The sequence below is a fragment of the Sprattus sprattus genome, assembly GCF_963457725.1.
Source record: "Sprattus sprattus genome assembly, chromosome: 1".
Taxonomy (NCBI): Eukaryota; Metazoa; Chordata; class Actinopteri; order Clupeiformes; family Clupeidae; genus Sprattus; species Sprattus sprattus.
Genome location: NC_137920.1, coordinates 17,914,327 through 17,919,638, shown reverse-complemented (window position 1 = coordinate 17,919,638; position 5,312 = coordinate 17,914,327). Strand labels below are relative to the sequence as shown.

At 42.2% G+C, this 5,312-nt stretch overlaps 1 pseudogene across 1 annotated transcript in view; it reads right to left on the bottom strand.

Moving 5' to 3' along the window:
* LOC308368141 overlaps positions 1-2,300 on the bottom strand; it is an 11,388-nt pseudogene extending 9,088 nt beyond the window's left edge. Inside the window, exons 1-3 of the transcript in view lie at positions 2,295-2,300; positions 380-529; positions 1-77 (exon numbers count right to left, since the gene is read on the bottom strand). The exon at positions 1-77 is cut by the window's left edge and continues 151 nt beyond it. The product of the transcript in view is annotated as an uncharacterized misc_RNA (transcript). The remainder of the gene's footprint in view (positions 78-379; positions 530-2,294) is intronic.
* Positions 2,301-5,312: the final 3,012 nt, after the last annotated feature.

Sequence of the window (5,312 nt, the reverse complement as noted above, 5' to 3'; positions counted from 1 at the left end):
CAGCTGCCTCTCGTGGGCTCCAGCGCACGGATCAGGTGGGGCAGCTCCAGCAGCTGGGCGCTCAGGTAGAGCATCACCTGGTGGGGGAGACACACACACACACACACACACACACACGTACACACACACACACACAGAGACACAGACACACACACACACACACACACACACACACACACAGAGACACACACACACACACACAGACACACACACACACACACACGTACACACGAACACACACACTCACACTCACACTCACACTCACACTCACACTCACACTCACACACTCACACTCACACTCACACTCACACTCACACTCACACTCACTACCACCGTCCGTATGTATATTGTACCATATCTGGCTCAGGTAGAGCATCACCTGGTGATGGAGCTCGGGGCATCCCAGCCGCTCGGACAGCTCCAGGTGGGCCAAGCAGGTGAGGGGGGTGAGCAGGGCGGACAGGCGGGCCAGCAGGCGGGGCTTGTAATTCAAGCATGTAATGCTCCTTTCATTTGTATTAAAACTCACCTGTTGCAAGGTAATATAGAAATCACATTTGCAACCAGTTCAAATTAAGCAAAGTTGACTCAGCCTTTATATTGTGTGTCTGCCACACTGAGCATGGACAAAAGAAAGTAGAGCAAAGACTTGTCTGAGGATTGGACAATCTCAAGGCTACAGCCAGGTCTTAATGCAACTCTCCACAACTGCCCACCTCAGAGCGCCCCCCCCCCCCCCTTTCTTCCCCTGCCACAGTGACGACTCTCTCCATCATGGAGAGGGACGTAAACAGACTCATCAGGAGACAGAACCCCCGCAAAGCAGCCGGGCTAGACTCTGTCTCTCCATCCATCCTGAAGCACTGTGCTCATCAACTGTCTCCGGTCTCTGACTCCCGGACCATCAGCACCGGTTCCCCTCAAGGCTGCGTTCTTTCCCCTCTACTCTTCTCCCTGTACACTAACAGCTGCACTTTCAGTACCAAAACCTCACACCATGAGAGCAGCTTCTTCCCTTCTGCAATTGGCCTCATCAACAAGAACCCCCCCACCACACTCGGACTCTTATCCCGCCACTAAACACTTCATTAACATAAAGTATATCTGTCTCATTGTGTTACATTAACACACATCATTCTTGGACTACTCTATTATCATTGCACATACTCTTGTTTTGCAGACTGTACAGCTCTTTTCATTTTGTCACTTATTCTGTACATTTTATTTATATATTTTATGTATCGTTTTTTCCTATTGCCTTTTCCTAGTTTATATGTTCATTGTTTGCAAAATGCCATAGAAAATTCTGGATAGGTGTGAACCTGCTTGGCAATAAAAACTTTGGAGTTTCTGGAGCCGTCAGCTAGGGGGCTACCTTCTTCTGGACTATTCAGAAACGTATTTGCTGTCTTGCACATGCTTGACGTTTGACTGGTAGGAAAGTTGTTGGGAAGCGAGCCAACATATCCATCACAATAACATAACAAAGAAGCAGACGCAAGAGCACATATTACTAGCATCAATGTCCAAGCATGTTATACAAGCTTGCTCAGGAGATGTCTTGCTAGCGGCTAAACTTAGCAAAACCTGTTGAAATTGTCTTACTTTGTTTATGACAAAGTAGTGAGTCAACAACTTTCCTAACACGGTCAAATATCAAGCAAGTGCAACATAAGACAAAGCAAGACAGGAAAATAAGTTACTGAATAGTCTAACAGGAAGTAGCCCCCTACCTGGCGGCTCCAGAAACTCCATGTGTATTTTAGCTAAACTGATGACAATGGATTATAACTTCCAACTTAATGCACTAAAGGTTAGCTTATGCTGATACCAGCACACATAATATCAATGTGCACTTTCAAAGCAAATCTAGCATTAAATAAACAAAGAAGGCCAGCAAATGTGTTTAAGATTATTGTTCACAAACTGATGTACCAACAGTGCATCCAAAGGCATGAAATCTAACAGATGAGTAACGATATCATGAACAGAAGACATCAACTAATACACTTCCTGAACTAATGGTAATGATGACATCATTGATAAACAAAGACTCTTAACCCTCTATACCCGCAATACCTTGCGTGCACCTTATCATTGATCAACTAAGATATGCATTTTAGTTACACTGTTGACAATGGATTATCACATCCAACTTAATGCAGTAAGGGTTAGTCTATGCTTATACAAGCACATGTAATATTAACTTGCACATAAAAAGTTAAATCTAGCATTAAACCAACTAATAAGGTCAACAAATCTGTTTTTAGACTATTGTTCACAAACTAACGTACCGACATTGCATCTGAAGGCATGAAATGTAACTGATGAGTAACAATATCATGAACAGAAGTACATGAGGCTTTTTCTAGGCTTTCCATCAGCTAATACATTCCTGAACTATAGATATGGTGTTGATGACATCATTGATTAGAAAAGACAATGTACAACACTACACATTGACAGCACACATGTTGACAGATATTCATACAATCTCAATAATAATCTACATCTCCACATGGCTACATATATCACAAAACATTAACAAATACCAAGTAGCCTATTTATACAACAGATATGGATAATCCTACAGTTTCCTCCCCCAGTTCATATCTCCATATGTGCACATGATTGACAGAGACTGTTCCTGCTCTGTCTGCTGAGTCCATGCTGCATGCTGTCAATCATCTCTGGCTGATCAGGACACGCCTCCACTCTCCATTCATCTCACTGTTGTGCTCCCCTCAGGAAGAGGCTGTTTGCTGTGTGCTGCTGGAAGCTGAGAGCATGTTCATGTTCCTCCCCAGACATTCTGCAGGAGAGATGCTGATGTGTGTGTGCTGGATCCCACCCTGTCTTCATGAGCTTCTGGACCACAGACCCCATCCAGCTCAGGGCCTTGGCTCTACACACTGCTGCTCACTAATCCCAGCTGCAGGATACAGGAGAGAATACAATAATCAATCAGTCTGTTCTAGGGATGCTCCGATCTGATCGGCGCCGATCATAATCGGCAGATATCCCCCTTATCGGTATCGATCGGGGTTCTCAAAACGGCCGATCAAACATGACCGATCAGATTACTTAAAATCTGCGAGAACTACTATCAGAGACGTTTCAATAAAACGTTAGAGACAGGCATTTCAGGCCGCTACTGGTAGAAAATGATTCTTTAAAAAAAAGAACCTTGTGATTGGCTGTATCTCCATGTTATGAAATTTCATTGGCCCCCGTTGTCGGAGGCAGGTAGGTCAAACTACTGAGACCAAATGGCTTCGCCGGTCTGGCAATTTTACAAGGTGTCAGAGAAAGATAATACATTTGCAATTTGCAACGCCTGCTCCAAAGCAGTTCCCAGTGGAGGTAGATTAAATGGCAACACGGAGAAAGTTAAAGAGAAACTGTCATCTGGAGAGTTTAAAATGATGCTAAACGAAGGCAAATCTACTGTATGTAGATATTTCTGCTAAGTAGACGATGCAGATTCTAATAAGGCTGTTGGTTATTTCCAATGTAAGTTTATTTATAGAGCACATTTAAATACAGTATAAACTGACCAAAGTGCTGTACAATGACAATAAAAGGCAAATATAATAATGTAAGAAGTGTGAAGTTTTAATGAAATATGATTGCAACTCTCGTTCTCCACAACAACATGGATTAAACCCCGATGGTTGGATGTAGATAGTTTCAGAACGAACGTCGGCGTGCTAAAAGATCTTCAGTGGTAAGACTTGTCTGTTGAGCCTCCGTTGATGTAGCATAAAACGTGAGTTTTATTAAGCGTGTGTAATGTGTAGCTATTTCATTCCGTTTGTTAACCTTTCCTGCTGCCTGTCTCTGAACGTAGTTGGAGATTGCAGGGGAGTAAAATGCTCCACGACAGAAGTAGATTACATGTTTTTAACTTCGGGGTTAATTCCCTTTCCTTTACGTCTGCTGCTGGTTAGTAAATACAGACAGCAGGAAAGGTTAACAAACGGGATGAAATAGCTAAAGACGCTACGCTTTAATAAAACTCACATTACTCACATACTGGTTAACACTTTTGCAGCACTTAAATGTTTGTCGCTACTGTCCAAACTATGTGTCACCGTTGTCCCTCCTAAGTACATGCTCGTCTTAAAGGAGCCTCACCATTTTACTAAACGTTCTTGCAATGTGAATCATTTAATTTAAATATGCCTATTGGCCTTATTGTGTACGCTTGTGCGTTTAACAGCGCTTGTTTGTGAGAGAGAGCATTTAACTGTTGATGCCCCAGTTAAATAGAGCCAGGATATTCATAAAAAACTTACAGTACGTCAATGAGGCATTAGTACTATGAACAGTTGAGAAAATGATTACGTCGGCCTCGGTTCGGATTCGAAAACAATATTTTACTGGCAGGTTGACTCCTAAAAATGCTGAGATGCTTATATTTATCAAGGCAAATCTGCCAGTGATGCTGCTTAATCAGAAGTAAGGTTTGAATACTCTACTCTATTCCCGGGAAAGCTTTTAAGTTCCAAGAGTGTCTAGAGAGTGGAGTGTTGCATATGTGCTTCTTTTGTTGTGATTTTAATTTAAAGATTTATATTTGTATTAATATTTATTATTATTTTAACATTTTATAGTAAGTGAGATCTTCTACACTGGAATGTTGCACGTTCCCTGCAATAAAGTTGATGGTTGTCAATTCATGATACTCTCTCGTCTTGTAATTTAAATACTTAAAATACAATACCAATGTTGTTAAGAATAATTCATTCAATAAATAATGCTAAGAATAATTCATTTAATAAATAATGCTACACAATAAACAGAATGCTTCAATCGACACCGTGATCGGTGATCGGTATTATCGGATCGGCAGATACTGATTTCAGTGATCGGTGATCGCTGATCGGCACCAAAAAACCTGATCGGAGCATCTCTAGTCTGTTCTGGACCACAGACCCCATCCAGCTCACAGCGGTCGTGTAAAGTAGCCTTTCCATCATATGTCAAGGGAAAAGACACAACAATCCACCAGTCTCCATGACGACGGTTTTCAAGACTGCATGAGAGACAGAGGGCTGCTGTATTCTGACATCAGTAACAGCAGCCATGATAAACACATTCACACATTAGACACACTGCAGCAGAAACAGTAAGGGTGGAGCTAAAAACTCCAAAACCACTGGTCCAATCAGAAGAAGAGAGTGGAGTCTGGCTCGACCAATAGAGATGGCAGCATATTCCCTTCATGGTGTTTGTAACCTTTTCCACAGTTAAACCTTTCTGTTAAACAGTCCCTTACTGGGCTTGAACCTGTGACCTTGGGCATGGGA